Source organism: Chlorocebus sabaeus, chromosome 24, assembly GCF_047675955.1.
Source record: "Chlorocebus sabaeus isolate Y175 chromosome 24, mChlSab1.0.hap1, whole genome shotgun sequence".
NCBI classification, from domain to species: domain Eukaryota; kingdom Metazoa; phylum Chordata; class Mammalia; order Primates; family Cercopithecidae; genus Chlorocebus; species Chlorocebus sabaeus.
In genome coordinates, this window is record NC_132927.1 from 20,958,912 (window position 1) to 20,982,262 (window position 23,351).

A 23,351-nucleotide genomic window follows, 5' to 3' on the forward strand; every position below is an offset into this window, starting at 1 on the left:
AAACTTCCCCACAAACACAGAGAGGTTAGAGAGTCCAAATAACATGAGCTGTGAATAACTGGGGAAGAACTACAAAGATTTTTCCCAGCTAGCTTCTCAGCTGCAGGTCTCTGCTGAGGCAGAGCTCAGGTGAAGAAAGAGAATGTTTTACATAGTGAGCTTTGTCAGCCACAATCAGGAATTACCGTACCTAGGCCACTATCAAGAAGGAAGAACTAAAAAGAGAAAAAGAATGAAGATCAATGCTTCCAGCAGAGAACACACTGCAGAGACTGACTTCCTGCCATACTAGATCTTAAACAGTCTATTCCAAAAAGAAAAAAAGGGATTTCATCAAGCCAGCAAGAAGAGATGGCACATCAGTGAGCACTCATCCTTTTGGCTCATTTATCTTAGCTGAAAGATGTTTCCAGTGAGAAAGAAAAATCTATATGAAAGTCTTAAAGTAAGAAGAGTAAATTAATTTTGGAAATAAGCAACTAACATATAAACATTAGGCTTCCCTAAAACTTAGCAAGGAATAAATATCCCTTAATATATTTCTGAGAGTGACACAGAGTAAATCATAATGAAGGCAGACAGAAGACCCGGAATTATGCTCATTCCTGCTCCAGTTACGCACCACTCCAGGGTCTCCAAGAATCAAGAACAGGCTTCTGCTCCTGGCCCATTACCTGCACAATGGTTATAAAGATAAGATAACTCAAGCCAAAAATTATGGGCGTAAATAATCCTATTCTCAATTTCAACTCATAACAGAAGTTGAGCAGCAGGTACACATTCAACAAGAAAACATTTCATTGTCTATATTTTCTGTCCCTCAGAGAAAAGCTGACAATATACCAGGGGCTTATGAATCAATACTATGTGCAATAAGGCAAAATGTAAAGAAAATGGTGTTAAAAAAATAAAAAGCAATCCAGGATACCACCATGAATACAAAGACTTTAGGATTCAAGAGGAGCATCCTTAGCAGAACCAGTCAATTTTAAATATGCTGCATTTCCAAGTCCGGGTGTCCTCAGGCAGAAAGATAATTATAAATCAGAAGGTTCAGGAGAAAGCCAAGAGCTATTCTAGGCGTCTGCTGGTATGCAGGATTAGGAAACAGACTTAAGGCACTATTCCATGTCCAATGGTAATCGAATGCCCATTTTGTTTTCCTCCATTCTAAGAAACAGTTTAATCTCCAATTTATTAGTTACTAAGTAGTCTTTCTAACTCATTCTATTCTGGCTATTTCATTTTTAAAAATTTTGTTGAAGTAAAAAGTGAGTGCAAATACTCAAAATTTAACTAATACACAAGTCAGAAACTTAATGTTATAAGAATATGTAAGACACAGTTTAAATTTGGATAAGTAAAATTTGGGAACAATCCTGTAAAATCAGTAGCTAATGATCACACCAACTTTAAAACCAAATTAATGTGAAAATTCTAGTTGCTCACTTTTTTAATGGTTATGTTCCAGAAATTTTGTTCAACTTGGTATTATATAATTCAAAAATTATATGTATTAACCAAGGCCTTCAACTAAACATGGATGTTCCAAATGCCAAACAAGTAATTATTTCAGTTTTCAATGTCCTGCTATACTAAATTCAAACAAGAGTATAACCTAATCTTGTTCTTACAACTTAGCATTGTTTTTTCTTTTTTTAAGAAAATGATTTTTTAAATAATAAAGTTTAACTTAAGTTAAATACACCTGTGCTATACTACAATTCTATTTTTTTAATTTTAGGATTTAATTCTGTACCTTTCACATCAGAACAAGTAGCCTCACCATTCACTTTTATAACATGAAAACTGGCATGAAATTCAAACCTATTGTACAAACCATGATTAATTATAAATTTTGATTAGTATTGCTGCATTTTTCACTAAAGCATCAAAAAAGTCTTGTTTTACTTGAATTAGTATTAGACTAGGCAGTTAACTATTGTATATTTGATCCTACATTCACATTGTATAAAAACAGCATGATATCAGTAGACTGATATGTTATGGATGGATAATGTAATACCTAAAGCAAACACTGAAAGATTATACAAAGAGATAAACACAAAACATTACAGATAAGTAGAAAGTGAAATTTTAAAACATATTTAAGTATCCCACAGGAAGACAGAAAAATGATATAGAACAAAAGGGGATAAACAGAAAAAAAATTATAAACTTAAACCAAAACATAACAAAAGTTACATTAAATGTAAATTGTCACAATATACCAATTAAAAGACAGAAAGTATCAGGGTAGTTCTTTTTATATGACTGAATGATGTGCTGTCCACAAGACATTCACCTCAACTATAATGATATAGGCATATTAAAATTTAAAAATAGAAAAAATACATCAATCAAAAGAGTTTAAAAGACATGAACATTTTTTCCAGTGGGCAGTGTTAAACTATAGTGTCTAGGGATCTACCTTTATTTGGTAAAACTAGAAAGAAATTCAAGGAAGTGATTGCTTTAAATGTCAAGGTAATGGTTGAGCTTGAAATGGGGCACATGGAGACAGAGGGGCTATCTGTGGTGATGGCTCTATTCCTTTCTGCTATCAATTTCTACTTCTTCCCGGAATGGTGGTTATAAGAGTGTTCACTTTATAATAGTTTATTTAGTTTTAATTTTAATGTGATTTTCTGTATTTGTTTTAATATAAAAGTCAGTTTTCTTAAATAAAAAGAAATATAGGATGAAGAATAATCTTAAAAGAAAATGCAAAGATCAGGATCTTAAAAGTATAAGAATCATAGTGACTCAAGGAATTATGGCACTTGAGTGACACATTTTTTCACCATGTACCCCACGACTAATAATCTCCAATTGCTTTCTATTATAAGATCTTATGACTCAGATTTACATTTCTGGAAGAGAGGTTCTGATCGTCTTATCTTAGGTAAAATAGCAAGTCTTTTTCCGGCAGGCTAGAGGACACTTTGATTAGCAGTTACAGTAAGATTGCACAAAATGAGATATGGATAAGTCCCTAGAGAAATCATGTTTCTCTTACAAGAATAAAAGAAAATAGAAATGAACTCCATAGTATCTTATAAATTGCAGAAAGTAAGTGTGAGTAAAATTTACCCAATCCTGCAAGATTTGTAATCTAAGTTGTTAAAATCTATTGATAGCAAATTCTTTGTGTCATCTTAATAATATCAAGGACTGTTAGAATGCCCACAAGGTATTTTATATTTATCTCCTAAACTCTTGCATTTTAAACTGAAAAACAACTAACGCTAGAACTATAGCAGTGTATCAGGGGAAATAACAGTAGACAAGTGGCTGCATTTTTCTAGATTTCTCCCACCAGCAGAATAAAGATATGATTGAGGTTTATTTGGAAATTAACTCCATTCTAAACCTTGTGGAATGGGAAGGGTTGAGGGATAGATAAAAGTATCTGAGTACAAAATATTATCCATAATATTACTTCAATGTAAATCCCCACATAAAATGTTAAACAAAAACCTATCTAATATCCCTGGAATAAAACCACTAGTTCTAATACTTCCATTAGAATATAGACACGAAAATGTCTTCCAAACAAACCAGTTAGTATACTTCCTCAACTCTTGTTTATTTTTAAATAAGAAGGGAAATGAAACTGCATCTTAGGAATTTTAATATAAAACATGTATTCACTATGAAACTCATTGGCAAAAGTTGTTCAAAATTCTCTTTCAAAAACCATTCAGCAAATAAAACTCTTATCTGCTCTTCTCACAAAAGAAACTAAATTTCTGTTCTCTCCTGCCCTTTGAAAACAGATAATTGAATGAGAGATTCATAATGGAATTCTTTTGCAGTGTGCCTAAATATTTGGCATCAGGCCAAATTGAAAGAGCTCTGAGGAATTTGAAACTGAAAAATTAACCTTAAGTTGAAAACAGGTGACTTTTCAAATGTTTAAAAGTATTAAAAGTACCTGAGGTGCTTAATATCATTCTATTCTCAATAAGTCAATTTTCCAAATATTAAAGAAACTTAGAGTAGTCCTAAATTCACGTTTCATGAAGAGAAAAGGGCAAGCTACAAATCCTTTTCATGGTTAAACTACCTGATATGTCAGGACATCAAAGATCTATCTAACAGCCCTAAGGGAGAAATGGTTAAGTTGAAAATACAAGCTCCATCTAATAAAACCAAAGGAAATGAAGAAAGAAAAGACAAGACGTTCTGAAGAAAGAGAAGCTGTGACCTGCCAGTCACTCAACAGAAACTACTGACTACAAGACTATACTTTCAGGGATCATTTCTATAGTTTGTTACTAGAGAAGTTTCTCTGAACGTGTAGCGCACCAGAGACACAACAAAAAAAGAGATTTTTAGACCAATATCCCCGATGAACATCAATGCAAAAATCCTCAATAAAATACTGGCAAACCAGATTCAGCAACACATCAAAAAGCTTATCCACCATGATCAAGTGGGCTTCATCCCTGGGATGCAAGGCTGGTTCAACATTTGCAAATCAATAAACATAATCCAGCATATAAACAGAACCAAAGACAAGAACCACATCATTATCTCAATAGATGCAGAAAAGGCATTTGACAAAATTCAACAGCCCTTCATGCTAAAAACGCTCAATAAATTCGGTATTGATGGAACGTACCTCAAAATAATAAGAGCTATTTATGACAAACCCACAGCCAATATCATACTGAATGGGCAAAAACTGGAAAAATTCCCTTTGAAAACTGGCACAAGACAGGGATGCCCTCTCTCACCACTCCTATTCAACATAGTGTTGGAAGTTCTGGCTAGGGTAATCAGGCAAGAGAAAGAAATCAAGGGGATTCAGTTAGGAAAAGAAGAAGTCAAATTGTCCCTGTTTGCAGATGACATGATTGTATATTTAGAAAACCCCATTGTCTCAGCCCAAAATCTCCTTCAGCTGATAAGCAACTTCAGCAAAGTCTCAGGATACAAAATTAATGTGCAAAAATCACAAGCATTCTTATACACCAGTAACAGACAAACAGAGCGCCAAATCATGAATGAACTCCCATTCACAATTGCTTCAAAGAGAATAAAATACCTAGGAATCCAACTTACAAGGGATGTAAAGGACCTCTTCAAGGAGAACTACAAACCACTGCTCAGTGAAATAAAAGAGGACACAAACAAATGAAAGAACATACCATGCTCATGGATAGGAAGAATCAATATCGTGAAAATGGCCATACTGCCCAAGGTTATTTATAGATTCAATGCCATCCCCATCAAGCTACCAATGAGTTTCTTCATAGAATTGGAAAAAGCTGCTTTAAAGTTCATATGGAACCAAAAAAGAGCCCGCATCTCCAAGACAATCCTAAGTCAAAAGAACAAAGCTGGAGGCATCACGCTACCTGACTTCAAACTATACTACAAGGCTACAGTAACCAAAACAGCATGGTACTGGTACCAAAACAGAGATATAGACCAATGGAACAGAACAGAGTCCTCAGAAATAATACCACACATCTACAGCCATCTGATCTTTGACAAACCTGAGAGAAACAAGAAATGGGGAAAGGATTCCCTCTTTAATAAATGGTGCTGGGAAAATTGGCTAGCCATAAGCAGAAAGCTGAAACTGGATCCTTTCCTTACTCCTTATACGAAAATTAATTCAAGATGGATTAGAGACTTAAATATTAGACCTAATACCATAAAAATCCTAGAGGAAAACCTAGGTAGTACCATTCAGGACATAGGCATGGGCAAAGACTTCATGTCTAAAACACCAAAAGCAATGGCAGCAAAAGCCAAAATTGACAAATGGGATCTAATTAAACTAAAGAGCTTCTGCACAGCAAAAGAAACTACCATCAGAGTGAACAGGCAACCTACAGAATGGGAGAAAATTTTTGCAATCTACTCATCTGACAAAGGGCTAATATCCAGAACCTACAAAGAACTCAAACAAATTTACAAGAAAAAAACAAACAACCCCATCCAAAAGTGGGCAAAGGATATGAACAGACATTTCTCAAAAGAAGACATTCATACAGCCAACAGACACATGAAAAAATGCTCATCATCACTGGCCATCAGAGAAATGCAAATCAAAACCACAATGAGATACCATCTCACACCAGTCAGAATGGCAATCATTAAAAAGTCAGGAAACAACAGGTGCTGGAGAGGATGTGGAGAAATAGGAACACTTTTACACTGTTGGTGTGACTGTAAACTAGTTCAACCATTATGGAAAACAGTATGGCGATTCCTCAAGGATCTAGAGCTAGATGTACCATATGACCCAGCCATCCCATTACTGGGTATATACCCAAAGGATTCTAAATCATGCTGCTATAAAGACACATGCACACGTATGTTTATTGCGGCACTATTCACAATAGCAAAGACTTGGAATCAACCCAAATGTCCATCAGTGACAGACTGGATTAAGAAAATGTGGCACATACACACCATGGAATACTATGCAGCCATAAAAAAGGATGAGTTTGTGTCCTTTGTAGGGACATGGATGCAGCTGGAAACCATCATTCTTAGTAAACTATCACAAGAACAGAAAACCAAACACCGCATGTTCTCACTCATAAGTGGGAACTGAACAATGAGATCACTTGGACTCGGGAAGGGGAACATCACACACCGGGGCCTATCATGGGGAGGGATTGCACTGGGAGTTGTACCTGATGTAAATGACGAGTTGATGGGTGCTGACGAGTTGATGGCTGCAGCACACCAACATGGCACAAGTATACATATGTAACAAACCTGCACGTTATGCACATGTACCCTAGAACTCAAAGTATAAAAAAAAAAAAAAAAAAAAAAAAAGATACTACTGACTACTTAGCCAGCAAAAAATGGAGTCTCACTTGGAGAAAATGTCCTGTTAGCTTGACTGTCAGAAGAGGTGATGAATCGCCTAGAAAAAAAACCAATTTACTGCATTTAATTGGGAATAAAACTTATCAGTCAGTGTTATAAAGTAATAATATAGGCTATAAAAGAGTATGTCCATCTATGGATGGGTTGAGCTTTCAATGACAGTCATGGAAATATCTGTACATCTGTCAAGTCACATTTGCATATAAGGAAGAGAAATTTCAAATCCACTCTAAAAATGGACTTGTAAAGAGATATAGATCTATCGCATGTTCTCACCTATAGGTGGGAATTGAACAATGAGATCACTTGGACTCTGGAAGGGGAACATCACACACAGGGGCCTATTATGGGGAGGGGGAGAAGGGAGGGATGGCATTGGGAGTTATAGTTGATGTAAATGATGAGTTGATGGCTGCTGATGAGTTGATGGGTGCAGCGCACCAACATGGCACAAGTATACATATGTAACAAAACTGCACGTTGTGCACATGTACCCTAGAACTTAAAGTATAATAAAAAATAAAAATAAAAAAAGAGAGAGATAGATCTATCATAATCCTAGAAAAATCTGAACAATCTAGGCATCTGACTGACACAGCTCAGCCTACAGATTGATTTCTTTGGGGCCAAGTATCTACTCATAGTCCAGTAAGCTTTGGCCAGTGGTAGACAGATTCATGTGGTAGAAATAGTACAAAGGTTGGAAGAAAGCAAAGTTTGGAGTGGATTGATCAGAAGTGGAATGAAAAAGATTGTTATGATCTGCTCATTTAGTACATTAAACCTTCTATGCTTGCCTTTCAAATATACTGCTCCAAATACTCAATAATTTTCTCCCCTAATATGATCTAATGACTACATTTGTAAGTGAAAAGACATTCTTCCCTCTGAATAGAATAGAACATAACAGACCACAGTGAATGCAACTTTATAAGGGTTAGTATTGTTTCTGGAAACTTGTTTCTACTTACACATACACATACCCCATACAAATGTGTGTACTAAACTCGAGGTAAAATGTGCTTATTATACATCAGTTTCTGCCATTTCTTTTCATCAGTTTTGGTGCACCAGCTGCAGGCAGAAGGGAACTCCTATACCATGGTTACCAAATGTGTTTCCTTTTGCTCCATAAGCCAAATATTTGACGACCTGAGTTTATCTGTCATGCTGTAATTTACCCAGTGCTCCAAAACGAATCATTCAACCTTACCATTCTTGTATATTCCATCCCTTTAACTACTCTATAATAGTAAAAACGCAAGCATGAAAAGCCTGACCCTCCAATTGGCACATGATCCTGATAAACCACCAGATCATAGTTTATTCATAAACAGTGTTAGCTTTGCATTTTCAGATAAGAAGAGATGTTTCCTTATCCTTTATCCCAACAAAATCCAATAATAAATCCAAACATTGGATCTTCTCTATGTCCCTTACTCCCCATGATTATTCTCTGCCTTAGTCTCTCTTCACAAAATGATATGAGTTTCTTAGCAGCCTTGAGCAAACAGAACAACCATCCCTTAGTAATGATGGAGCCTGAAAGGCTGCAGAGAAACAGAATTAGGATTTTGTGCACTTCCTCTTAAGAGACAGATTCAATGTTTAATATTCAGCGTTTAACAAATTCTAAATTTTCAGTAGTGGTTTAAAAAGAGGATTATCAGAAATTAGTATTAGTCATTCCAGTGCCAAATACAATTAAGCAAGACCATAAAATCCAAAACTGAAATCAGTGAGCATTTCCCTCAGGAAATTTTAACCACGAATTTCCCTATATCTTAGCAAGCAGGGGCTAACAGACATTATCAGAAACACAAAGGATATAGTATTTATAGTCATTGCATGCCTCTATCATAACACTTAACCATATTATAAAGAAATTCTCTGTGTACATAGTAGTAACTCCCACTAGACTGTAAGTTCCTCTGGGCCATATTCATCTTTGTTTAATAGAACACCAAGTGTGTAGTAGGTGCTCTGTACTATCATTTATTCTAAATACTAAATAGCATATTCACTCTCAGGTAATCTATTTGCTGTACTTATAAGTCTTTGAACTAAAGAATTCTTTCAGATACCATTATGACTACATGCCTGAAACAGGTGGACCACAATTGACAATTCAGTTAAGATTCTGATGCCCAAAGAAGACAAACTAAATAAGAACACTGTTATAGAATGCCTATGGAGCACATCTTAAACTCCTTAGATTGACTCACACAAGTATAATAGCACCACTAATCATGTTTCATCTTCCAAATTCAGGAGTCTATGATCTCCAAAGCAGCATATCACAGTTAAGAGGCAGAAAAAGGAAAAACTAGGTTCGAGTTCTAATTCCTTCACTTTTCAGCTGAGATAACAACTTGACCCTCTTTCAGTTCCTTCATTTATAATAAATCAGGTATAATTAAAGTTTATATCATATAATAGAATAAAATAATGTCTTATGTATGTAGTACAATATCTGACACACAGTAAACAAAGTTTATCATTTCTATCAATATTATTACCACCACTATTAAAAGAGAAGAAAGAGAAAACAGAAGAAAAATACCCATGTTATATTTTAAAGTAGCTTAAGCAGTATTTTAAGAAACAGTCCATGACTTCAGTAACTCTACAAAAATCTTGTTGGTATTTCATTAGAAAAGTTTGTAGTTATCAACATACACCATTATGAAAGAAATTATTGGTATGAGAAAAATTGTTGCTACAAGTGCTTCCTTTTCAGATTCAGAAGCAACTCATTCAATGATTATAGAGATATTTTTTTCTTCTTCTTCTTTTTTCTTTTTTTTTTTTTTTTTGAGACAGAGTCTCGCTTTATCACCCAGGCTAGAGTGCAGTAGCATGATCTTGGCTCACTGCAAGCTCAGCCTCCCAGGTTCATGCCATTCTCCTGCCTCAGCCTCCCGAGTAGCTGGGACTACAGGCGCCAGCCACCATGCCCAGCTAATTTTTTGTATTTTTAGTAGAGACGGGGTTTCACCATGTTAGCCAGGATGGTCTCATTCTCCTGACTTCATGATCCGCCTGCCTCAGCCTCCCAAAGGGCTGGGATGACAGGCATGAGCCACCGTGCCGGGCCAGATATTTTCTTTAAAAAAACATACAATTAGGTTTTTCCTAATTAAGGCTTTTATTAAGTCTAAAACCATGTTTCTGAAAAGTGAAGTTGTGAAACATTTGTATCCAAATTACCACAGTGATCAGAGGGATAGTATAATTGTTTTAGAAATTATAATTAGGATTTGGACCACCAAATTATGAGAAATTCCACAGATATAAGATTCTTCCCTGTACTCACAATCATGAAAAAAATAAACCTCAATTTCTTTTTGAATTCAACAAACATATTTTAAAGTAGTCAATAAAATGGAAACTGAAATAGTTCTAGACAAAAAGCTAAATATGAGCAAAGGTTATGAATATATATTTCACAAAATTATGCAAATGGTCAATTAGCACATGAAAAGATATGAAACTTACCTGATATGGTTTGGATTTATGTCCCTGCCTAGATCTTATGGGAAAATGTAATCCCCAGTATTGGAGGAGGGGCCTGAGGGGAGGGGATTAGATCCTCATGGGGACAGACTTCCCCTTTGCTGTTTTTGTGATAGTGAGTGAGTTCGCACAAGACCTGGTTGTCTATCCCTTCCTTACACTTTATACAAAAATTAATTCAAGATGGATTAAAGACAAATGTTAGACCTAAAACCATAAAAACCCTAGAAGAAAACCTAGGCAATACCATTCAGGACATAGGCATGGGCATGGATTTCATGACTAAAACACCAAAAGCAATGGCAACAAAAGCCAAAATAGACAAATGGGATCTAATGAAACTAATAAGTTTCTGCATAGCGAAAGAAACTACCATCAGAGTGAACAGGCAACCTGCAGAATGGGAGAAAATTTTTGCAATCTACCCATCTGACAAAGGGCTAAAATCCAGAATCAACGAAGAACCTAAACAAACTTACAGGAAAAAAACAATCCCATCAAAAAGTGGGCAAAGGATATGAACAGACACTTCTCAAAAGAAGACACCTATGCAGCCAACAGACACATGAAAAAATGCTCATCATCACTGGTCATCAGAGAAATGCAAATCAAAACCACAATGAGATACCATCTCACACCATTTAGAATGGCGATCATTAAAACGTCAGGAAACAACAGATGCTGGAGAGGATGTAGAGAAATAGGAACGCTTTTACACTATTGATGGGAGTGTAAACTAGTTCAACCATTGTGGAAGACAGTGTGGCAATTCCTCAAGGATCTAGAACCAGAAATACCATTTGACCCAGCCATCCCATTACTGGGTATATACCCAAAGGATTATAAATCATGCTAGTATAAAGATACATGCACACGTATGTTTATTGAGGCACTATTCACAATAGCAAAGACTTGGAACCAACCCAAATGTCCATCAATGATAGACTGGATTAATAAATCGTGGCATATATACACCGTGGAATACTATGCAGCCATAAAAAAGGATGAGTTCATGTCCTTTGCAGGGACGTGGACGAAGCTGGAAACCATCATTTTGAGCAAATTATCACAAGGACAGAAAACCAAACACCATATGTTCTCACTCATAGGTGGGAATGGAACAATAAGAACACTTGGACACAGGGTGGGGAACATCACACACTGTGACCTGTCGTGGGGTGGGAGGAAGGAGGAGGGACAGCATTAGGAGAAATGCCTAATGTAAATGACGAGTTAATGGATGCAACACATCAACACGGCACATGTATACATATGCAACAAACCTCCACGTTGTACACATGTACCCTAGACCTCAAAATATAATAAAATTTAAAAAATAAAAATTAAAAGAAAAAAGTTAGCCAGGCATGATGGCACATGCCTGTAATCTCAGCTACTCCGGAGGCTGAGATGGGAAGATCACTTGAGCTTGGGAGGTCAAGTCTACAGTGAGCCAAGATCGTGCCATTGCCTGCAGCTTGGGTGACAGAGTGAGGCCCTGTCTTAAAATATATATGTGTGTGTGTGTGTGTGTGTGTGTGTGTGTGTGTGTATGTAGATATGATATTGTTATATGCCATTTAAAAAGAGCAAAATTGTAGGTATTGTTCATAGATATACATGTAGTTAAGGGCCAAAATATGAAAGAGAAGGATATACACCAGATTACTATGGAAGAAGGAAACAAAATAGGAATTAAAAAAATACAAAGGAGCTTTCAGCTCTTTCTGTGATATTTAAGTTAATGATCTAAAGGAAATACCAAGATATTTAGATATTTTGAGTCTTTTGGGAAAATAAATAGCCATTACATGTAAGCCTAGAATTTCTTAATTAAGAAATGACTTGACATGAAAGAAAATCTGTAAATAACAAGTGTATAAGCAAGTCAGTGAGAGAGAGAGCAAGTACTAGATCTTACGTTAAATGGCTGTTTATGTTTTCTTTTATATGAAGCATAGTTGAATGTGAGAAACAGTGGGAAGAAATATTTTCAAGATTTAGGGAGTCCTCCTTTCAGGAATGAGATAAATAAGAATACTGAAGAACTGAAAAAAAAAAAAATAGTGTGCAGTACTTCCCACTTCACCCTCTGCCTCCTATTCTGGCCATGTAAGATGTGCCTTCTTCCTCTTCACCTTCTGCCATGATTTTAAGTTTCCTGAGGCCTCCCCAGGCATGCGTCCTGTACAGTGTGCCAAAATGTGAGCCAATTAAACCTCTTTTCTTTATAAATTACACAGTCTCAAGTAGTTATTTACAGCAATGCAAGAACAGACTAATACATGGGCCAATTTTTCCATAGAAGTGATGTTTATGGTTTCTTTTGAATAAATGTAGACATTGACTCTGCTAGTCTCAAAACTTGAGAAAAACTTGATTTATCTTACCTGAATTCCTTTCTCAGGAAATCAACCATCAAACTTCCTAGATACTATCAAGGAACTGAAACTTACCACATCACCACATCTGGGCAATGAGATGCCAGACCTTTCACTAATCATGATTGCCTAACTGACTTCCTGTTCCTGCTTCCCTTCCTGCTTCTTGTTGACCAACTCCTCTTCCTTACCCCTAAGGAAGGGATAAGTGAGAGGACTTGGTCTTCCCATACACAATTACATTTCTTCCCTGCTGAATAAATCTCTAATTTTAGTCAGAGAGAGAGATTTGAGACTGATTTTCCATCTACTTGACTGCAGCACCCGAATAAAGCCTTCCTCCCTGGTAATACCCATTGTCTCAGTGACTGGCTTTCTGTTGGGCAAGCAGCAAGACCTAGACCTAACTCTTGCTGTTTTCTTAACAGATAATATCATTAACAATTAGGTAAATGCAAATGAAAACTGCAATAAAATATTACTACAAACACACTACAATGGCTAAAATTAAAGCAACTAACACCACCAAATGTTGGTGATGATCTGGAGTAACTGAAATTTTCATAAATAATTGGTAGGAAAGTAAAATGATTCAAGCACTTGGGAAAAGGTCTAGAAATTTTTTACAAAAGTAAACAAAAAAGTAAGCATATACCTACCCTATAAACTAATAATTCCAATGCAGGGTATCTACCCAGTAAAAATGTTTTTTTTTTAAAGGTTACAGAAAAAAAAAAAACAAAAAACACCTTAAAACACCTTATACAGGAATGTTCATAACTGTATTCATGATATGAAAAAATAGAAACACCCCAGATATCCATCAATATGCAAAATAATAAACAAATTGTTATATATTTATACAATGAAATACTAATGATGAAAATAAACAAATTTTTAGTACACATAAAATATAGGTGAATCTCATAACATTATACCATGTAAATGAAGCCTTATCCAAAAGGGTACACTGTATGATTTCATTTATACTGTGTTCCATAACAAGCAAAATTACTCTATGGTGAAAAAAATCATAGCAATTATTAGTTTGCCAGGGGGTAGGGTGGAGTATTAGTCCGCTTTCACACTGCTGTTAAAGATATACCCAAGATTAGGCAATCTACAAAAGAAAGAGGTTTTCGGACTACAGTTCCACATGACTGGGGAGGCCTCACAATCATGGCGGAGGGTGAAAGGCACATCTCACATAGCAGCAGACAATAGAAGAGAGTTTGTGCAGGGAAACTCCCATTCTTAAAACCACCAGATCTCATGAGACTTACTCACTATCATGAGAACAGCACAGAAATACCCGCCCCCATGATTCAATTATCTCCCACAGGGTCCCTCCCACAACACGTGGGAATTAGGGGAGCTACAAGATGAGGTTTGGTTGGACACAGAGCCAAACCATATCAGGTGAAATTGTCTGGGAAAAGTGATAAGGAATCTGTCTGGGACAAAAGTAATGTTTTATATCTTATTAGAGGTTTTGATTACAAAAGCATACATACTTGTCACAACTTTTTGGATATGCAGTTAAGACCTGTGTATTATATTTTATGTAACTTTGCATCAAAAGAAAGATTATAAACAAATAATGAACTCTATTTCATTATATGCATACTGAAGTATTTAGGAAAAACTGTAATAATGTTGCAATTTCCTTTTAAATGTACCCCAAAATAAGATGGATTGGTGGAAGTTTACGGTGATAGACAGATGGATAAATATGCAATAAAGCAAGTATTGGTAAAGTATTGATGAAAGAATCTTTGTGGTGCGTGTACAAGTCTTCCCATTAACATTTTTTAAGCTTGCTAAGTGATTGACATTTTTCATGGTATAATATTGGCAAAAACAGATACTGCTTAAAGTTTAAATTTCATTCTTTTTTCTAGTAAAAATCAAATGTCAAATTGCTTGTTGTTGGCAGCAATTCACCATAAACACACCTTCGCTATAACTTTACAGTAATATATATCTTAAAAAAAAAATAAAATATATTTTATTCACAAATTACACCTGATCACTAATATATCACACTTGATATGGTCAATGAAAGTAACATGTAGGTCAACAGAAGAGAAAAAAACACCTTTTTTGCAACATTGAAAAGCTTTCAAATATCATCTCAACATTCCCTTTGCCAGTACATGTTGGACTTTGTCCAGTATAATTACATACAGTCTACAGGCAGATTCAAAATACTTTAAAATTATTATCATAGTTTAAAACTAAATTATAACAATTTCAAAAACATGATTCTTAAAATTTTGTCTTATAGACAAAACATAAAGATGTTTTCCTCATACAGCATATGGATCTACATAACAACTTCATGATTATAAAAATTAGTAAACGCTGACAAAACTATTTTTTAATGTGGCAAAATTTTGTCTTGATGTTGCATTGGCATTATAATTGTGAATTTACATGTTCATAAACTCCTATGGTGGTGTTGCAAGGTTTTTCCTTAGTTCCGCTAAAGACGGGGCTCTTTGTCCCATGGCCACAAAAATTCAGGGTTGCAGACGATCTGAATGGTGACTGAGACACGGTTTTATTGGGTGAAAAGGAAGAAAAGTGGAAACAGGGACTCTCACTAGTCCAGAGTTCCTGCTAGAGTGCTTCCCGTCCACCATTCAAATCCCAAGTTCCACACGGGAACAGGAGGGGCCGAACTCTTCCCTGCTGAAAATGTTGTAATGCTCCACTTCAGTGGGCAGGCTGGCCGGAGTTTCTCTGGGGAACCCCTCCCACCTGGCTGTCTCATTCCTTCCTCTAAAGAAGTACATCTAACTACCATAAGATTAGGATAAGGAAGAAGACCCATCCTAACTGCTTCCTGCTGACAGGGGACAGTTTTGGGGAAAAGGTAGTCAGAACTTCCCTAGAGTCCTATTTAAGGGTTCCTGGCAGAAGGAGCCACCGGCAGAAGGAGCCACCATCAGAGGCTCCAGTAGCATGACTATTTGGAGTTTGATGGCCTGAAGGCAAGAACAGATAAACCAGGTTATTAGAAAACATGTAACAAAACAAAACAAGGGGAGGTGTAAAGACAGCTCAAAAATTCTAAGGCCTTTTACCAGTTTACACAGGGAGATGGAGGCCAAAAGCCCGACTGGTAAAAAAAAAAAAAAAAAAAAACAAAACTTTACCCTTTTGCTGCTACGTTGGGCTTCTGGGTTCCCTTCCCCTGAGCTCAATCCTAAGCCAACCAGTTTAAGGTTTAGAAAATTAACTCTTTCCAGTTTGGAGGATGCACCTGAGGGGAGTACCTCATAGTATGGGGACATAATTACCTATTAGTGAAGAGAGAATTGAGGAGGAGAAAGGAAAAAAGAAGGCATTCTTTCAAAGGAGTCCCAGGGGTTCAGGATACATTTGAAAAGGGTACAGACTGAAGGTAAATGGCTGCCTATCTAGAAAGAGGGGAGCAAGCATCCCTGGTTCCTGTCTCTTTCTAGCAGATATCCAGAGTACATGAGGGAGAGAGGGAAGGGCATCCTCTTTCCTTTTTCCATCCTTGCATGCCCAAGTTCCAGCAACCTTGGCAGGTACTGCCATGGGCATTAAAGTGGCTTGCACCCATGAAGCCAGGAGACCTAGAGAATAGGAATTACCTGCTCTCACCTATGTCTCTTTCCCACCTACTGTCAGTAGCCTTGGAGTTCCCTTTACCTCATTTATGCCATGGATATTAACGTGGCCTTTATCAATGGAACAGGAAGCTTGGGGTTGACTTAATTGTCAGGATCAGCCATATTCACCTGCGCTGTGCCTTTTAATCTCTGTTGTCATTTGCCTATGGATCCCTCAGTCCAGTTTTCCTTCCTAGGGCTTTGACCCCAAAGCTTGGAATTGATTTGAGGACAAAAATGTGTCTCGGGTGTTGTATGGACTCCTTATCATAAACCAAATGCTAAGGTGAAACTGTGGAACTGAGTCTCCTCCAAAAAGGGAGAGGAAAGGATGTCTTGTGACACACCCAAATAAGTGATGGCTATAGTTATGCTTGCTAAGATTTGGGTGCATGGTGCGTGGCTTTGGTTAGCTCCTTGGCCTTACTTTCCCAAAAGAAAACCTCCGAGTGTTAGGCATCCTATTAATTCCCATCACCTAGCAGGATTTGCAGAATAATTGCTCAGAGCTAGAATACTGATCAGAATTTCTACGTTACCTATGCCTCTTACTCTTTCTGAGCCTCAGCCAGGGATTGCTAGTTGGTTCACAGAAGCAAGGAGGGTTAGTCTAAAATGTAGGCAAAAAACTTAGAATTTAAAGACAAATATATGACAAGTTTTGAAACATGATTTCTTTCTCTCCAGTCCTCATGTTTGTTAAAAAAACAAATCATCATGGGACCGAATGAGTTTTATTTTGCAAAACAGATTTTAGTCTTATACTTGGCCTGATTATTTGCATAAAGTACAGCAAGAATAGCGATTTCTACATAGACCTTTTGGACTGATTGACTTTGATGGAAGTTTGTTCCACAAGGAGTCTCAGATAAGACCTTTTAAAGCCTAGCCAAGCCATGGGTTTATCCTCAAATACCTGTCAGTTGAGTGATCCTCTCCTCTTAAGGTCCCAAGATAAACTTGGAACTCCTGGACCTGTTAGAAAGTGACATTCTTTACTGACCAGGTCAGGAACCCTATACAGGGACTGCACAGACGAGGGTATGAGGCCAGTTTCTCCTATGGGGCTTTTATCAGCTCTACAAGTTGAGATTGACTCCTTAAAGGGGAGCATATCCTTCCAGTCAAAGCCTTGGTAAAATAACCACTTTCTCCAATTGTGTCCTGTTCCAAAAGATAATGGATTCTTATTGCACTGATGCAAACAATATTGTCATAATAATACTCACAAATAGTTTCAAAATTCTAGAGGAACCAGGCAGAGAGAAACAAACATGCTCCAAATCTTGCTCACAGGAGTATACCTACTTAATTATTAAAGGCCATACATAGTTCAAAGTTTCCTTGAGTCCAAAAAACAAAATATGGATCAGCAATTTTCCAAGCAAAGGTTAAAAAGATTTGCTTCAGTTTCCTGAGTTCAATCCATTTAGTTAACTCTTGTTTTGCTTGATATTCATGAGCATTTCAGCTCTTCATGAGTCTTGTACATTTTCCTTTATTCCAATGTTACAATCTCTAAAGTTATCAGAAGGCTGTATTTAAGAGTACCACTTAAACTTCTACAGGTCATTATAAACCATCTTTTGGGAAGGATTAAAACAAGAAAACAATTGTCTGTGAATAGGAAAATGTCCAAGTTAGTTACAGTTAGAAACACAACTGACAAAGAAGTTTGGTTATCTCCGTGGTTTATCATAACAAAATAAAAATCTTAATTATGATTGGTAGCATATACTTAGACATTATAATTTAAGAAATCCCATACAATTTTGGAACACATATTAGCATTATTCACCAAGATATAACCTAAAGAAGATTAAGCATCATTTTGACAACTTCATGTACCTAATATGTCAAATAATCCTGTTTACCTCTCTTTTCTGGACATTCCAGGGGCCTTCTGGACTATCCAAAAAGCCAGATGTCAGGAAAGACAGTTTTTAAACTGAAGTTTAATTTTGGGAAGGCTGTTAAATGTTCAAGGTTTAAAATACTTGATATTATGAAATAGAATTCCAGATTACCATAAGTTATTTATTTTGAAAAAATTATGGCTCAGAGATTTAAAGAAGCAAAAACCTTTTATAACCCCTTACAAATTTCGCCAAAGAGCAGATTAGAGACTTTGGAAAACCTTGCCATGCTTTTATTTCAATACTCAATTTACAGAAAAACCATATAATACCCTTTTTTGAATTTAGTCAGTATGTTCACACAGAGAACCTCTTCTGCAAGATTAATTCCCACATTTCTTCCACCACTTCTTTGAACCTTTAGCTTTTTCCTAATTTAGCTCATAACAATCCTTTAACTAGAGGCAAAAGTTTAAATTTCCATGCCTTCTTATAACTTTTATTTAAAACCACGTTTTACTGTTCTTACACACTCTGCATGTAAATATATTTCTAGTAGTTTCAATTAACTCCTAGCAATTTTGAACTTTAAGATAAAACTTGGTAAGTTGCTTTAATTGTGTGCTAACTGCAACCAAAGTTTGCCTTATTAGTTAAAGGGTGGTTTGTTCCATATCTCCCCAGGCCTTACCAATTGTGAAGCCAGCAAGTCCAATAGTTCTCAAAACCCAAAAAGCAGTTTGTAACCTCAAAACACTTAGCAAACTTTGCACCTGACCTGCATTTCACCAATAGTCTTTAGGGCTGTTTTTATTTCTTAAAGTCATCAACTGAAAGTTTCCACAGCTTTTAACGTCCCTTTAAAAAATATTAGATCCAAGTGCTTGTCTTTCATTAGGCCAAATTAATTAGAGCTCTTTTGACAGAGATTACACACAGTACACACACACAGGCAGAAGCTAGGTGGGGCCCTTTAAGAGACAGGGCTAGGAAAACTTGCAGATATCAACCCAGAAAGAAATGTATTCCCTAAGGCAGTATTCCTCAACAAAGCCTTGCCAAGCAGTTACAGGCCATGCACACATTGTGTAAAACAAGATGGAGGCATGCAGCACAAACCATACAGACATGCAAAGCGCACCGGATTGGCTACAGCCCAAGACTAGCCCCGCAAACCCTTCTTCATAATTAAAGCTTTACAGAAAATATAAACAGTGATAGCTGGGAGTCCTGGCAAAGCAAAACGTCTTCTAAAAGAAAAGAAAAAGAAAACTTGCTTAAAACTTAACTGCTGCTGGGGTGGAGAAGAGAAAAGGAAAAAACACAGTTTAAAAATGCCTGGGGAAGAACCTCTTACTCTTATGCAAGTGGTTCCTCCACCAGGGAGACAAGTTCAATTACTGTCCAATGGAGTAAAACCCCTTGGCTGGCGAAGGGGAAGCCTCCTGCAAACGCAGGTGACTGGGGCTGCCAGCTTGCTGTGCCACATCCTTGGGCCATGCATCCCAGCCCCGGCATGGAGGGGAGAGCCCTGGGGAGCTGCTGCTTGCCAGTCCAGCCCGAAAAAGGAAGGAAAAGGCCATAAGGATGAAAAGGCTCAGAAAAAGAATTGTTGGTTTGCATCTCACTCACCACTTCTCCAGCCCCCACGCTGCGCACCAAAAATGTTGCAGGACTTTTCCTTAGTTGAGTTAAAGACGGGGTTCTTTATCCCATAGCCACGAACATTCAGGCTCATAGACAATTTGAATGGTGAGTGAGACAGGGCTTTCTTGGATGAAAAGGAATTAAAGGGGGAAACAGGGACTCTTGCTAGGCCAGAGTTCCTGCTAAAGCACTTCCTGCCTGCATTCAAATCCTAGGTTCACACAGAAAGAGGAAGCGCCAGGCTCCTCCCTGCTGCAAACGTCGTGAACTTCCCAAGGCACCATCCCAGTGGGCAGGGTGGTTGGTGTCTCTCCAGGGACCCCCTTCCTACCAGGCTGTCTCAGTGGGACCAGAATTTTATTTTATTATTGGTCAGTTTCAGTTCCAGATTACAAAATCAGTAACTGAAATTGGAAGGATCTGCCTCCCACATCAGGAAAATTCCATACAGAATTATAACTTACAATGAAGAATATCAGATTATTATACACAGTGAAAATTATTTATGGGTAAGTTCACAATTTACATCAGAAAGATTTAGTGTGACGAATCATTTTAGGAGGGATATCTTTTCAGCTTTTTGCTTCTTACTCAGGTATTCAAAGAGACAAGCTGAGAAACTTATGTGATAATTGGACATCTTTTTTCAATAACATGTGATTTCGAATTCTGAGTAACTCCCCCTTGCCCACATATTTCAAAGGTTGAGGCTTAAATATGACCCATGTATTAATCAGCTTTGCTGAAGTAACAAGCAACAACCCCCAAATCCCAGTGGCTTATACAATTATTTTTCACTCACATTGCCCCTAAATTATGAATTGATTGTGGTTATGCTAGATGGGACTTCTAATTCCTGAATCAAAGCAGGACTAGCCCCTCTTTTAGATATGCCACAGGGAAGAGTGAGACAGCTGGCCAAAAACGTGTGCTGCCTTTTAAAGCTTCTGCTTCAGAAGCTCTGGCATATCACATCTGCTCATATGCAACATATAGAGAGAACTAAAGGACTCGAATGCAAAAGTCTTGAGGCCAGTATATAATCAAAGGAATAGGCAGCCAATAGTTTTTAAAGAAAAACAAATTTTGTGGGTTTAGGGGAGAAATCTACTATAGAAAAAGAACTGCCATGAAAGCAATTTCTGTTTTTCTGATTTTCCTGTTACATCTCTGCTAGGATGCCAATACTATAAGAAAAAATAAAATATTCTTGCCCCATAACATAGAATAGAAGGCAAAACATCAATAGGAGGGGTAAAAACCAAAAAAAAGAAGTGAAAATAAATAAATAAAAGGAGACAGTGTTACAAGGCAGAAGGTAAGTATACAAGAAAAACAAGCTGCAGGAGACAGTACATGTATGGAACAAATGTCATTTTCTCAAGCCTTGGAGAGCTCCACTAAACTAAGCTCTTTGAAGAACAGGCCAAAACTTTGAAGAAAAGGAGCTCAATTAACAGTGAGAAGAATGGTGTAGACTGTATTGCATAATAAGAAACTCCAGCCTTGTTACATGCAAAATCAAAATTTTAGATTTAAAAAAAAAAATCAGAGAAAGACAAAGAAAAAAATGAGTCCTTGAAATACACCTCACATAAAAATCACTGACTTTCAAAACACCTCTCAGAAATCTATAAGAAAATATCAATTATTTTGTTAACTGAAATAATTCAGTTATTTATTTTATAATGTATGTGTTAAGTACTATTGCTTTTCTTTTTCTTTCTTTCTTTTTTTTTAATGTAGAGATGGGATCTTGCTATGTTGCCCAGGCTGGTGTTGAACTCCTGGTCTCAAGGAATCCTCTGGCCTTGACTTCCTAAAGTGCTAGGATTACAAGTGTGGACCAGGGCATCCAGCCTACTCTTTTAAATAAACATTTTAATGCCAAAAATAAAAAATTCTACTCTATATTTGAAGCTGAATTTTCAGCTTTATCAATAAAATAATTAAAATATAATAAAATGACTAATAAAAATGGGAGAGAGAGAGATTGAAAGAATGAAATGTTATAAGAGTAAATAAGCCCCCTTCATTATCAATTTTAGAAAGTCTGTAAATACTGCTTAAATTGATAATCAAGAAATAAAGTGTAACTATATTATTTAGTGTTATAGATATAACCACCAAAAGAACTTAAAATATCATAAGTTGCTACTTCTGAGGAAGGCACTGACAGTGAGAGAAAGTAAGGAACCCAAAAATACTTTAACTTTGTATTAAATAATTTAACATTTTTATTTTATGCCATTTTGGTCAGTTTACATTCTTATTTCTACACACATGTATTACTTTTCAAATAAGAAAGCATTAATTGGAGTCATGAAATTTTATGATGATATTTGAACAGAATGAATGTGTGTGTCTCAAATTGGAGCAAAAATACTTCTCACTACCTTACACAATGTCTCTTAGACAAGATACCAAAATACAATCTGAGTTTAAGCCCAGTTAATTTGAAAAAAAAAAAAAAAAAAAAACTAATATCCTAATGCTTTCTCTAGTCAGAAATTAAGAGTTCTGTACTTTTGTAAACTTTTCCTCCTCTTCTTGGCTGACGGGAAAGTTAGAGCAAAGATCAGTGCCTCAGTTCTATCAATTCATGTTGGATATCTGTTCACCTCATTCCCCCTGCTATAGTTTAGATGGTATCTGTTCATTCTCTTTCTAACTCTCTTATTTTGTATTATGCCTAATCTCATAAGACACTTCAATTTTTTTTGAAAAACAGGAAGGATGTAAATTCTAAACAAAAAAAAATAGAACAAAACATCATGAAATTTTAGAAACTTTTAAGAAACTCTTTAATGAACTAAATGCAGCTGTTTTAGTTAAAAATTGGTAAAATACAGGAATTTTATATTAAAAACACAAAATGAAAAAAAGTAGTGCTCATGTGCAATTATATAATCATTAATAAATTATAATTTAATAGATACATAATTATAGATTATATAATAGATATATAATAGATTATAAATAAGTAAAAAGCAAAATCAATATAGTGTTTTCAAATACTTTTTCAAAGTCACAATAGAAAAGGCCTACACATTAATTATTTTAAAAAACAAATTAGGTTAAAATTTACTAATTCTCTCACTTCATATATGTATATACACACACATATATACACATGCACTTATTTTCTTCACTTGCCAGAGCCAATTTTTAAATTGAGTTAACTATACTTGGGTTTATCTCTTTGTCGTGCACACCATTAATAGCCTCACTACTGAAATAAGTTAGTTCTTTATTATTCCCTAAGGCAACAAGAGGCTGTAATTATTTTGTGAATCATTTTATCTTTAATTAATTTGTGTTGTCTCTTACATTAAATTTAGTAGCAATAAGGTTGAATTGGAGTTTCTGTTTATAGGTTTTGTAAGCAGAGCTTTTGACTCACAATTTTCTGATTAATTAAATGAAATATTATTAGGTAATGATTC

The 23,351-nt window shown here is 36.1% G+C and overlaps 1 long non-coding RNA gene and 1 pseudogene across 2 annotated transcripts in view; one reads left to right on the forward strand and one right to left on the reverse strand.

Moving 5' to 3' along the window:
* Nucleotides 1-20,109, reverse strand: part of LOC103228893 (uncharacterized) — a 217,802-nt gene extending 197,693 nt beyond the window's left edge. For both annotated transcript variants that reach the window (XR_012090951.1, XR_005235346.2), the window contains exon 1: nt 19,891-20,109. This is a non-coding gene — a long non-coding RNA (uncharacterized lncRNA). The remainder of the gene's footprint in view (nt 1-19,890) is intronic.
* On the forward strand, nt 4,243-4,315 carry LOC119619209 (small nucleolar RNA U3; annotated as a pseudogene).
* Nucleotides 20,110-23,351: the final 3,242 nt, after the last annotated feature.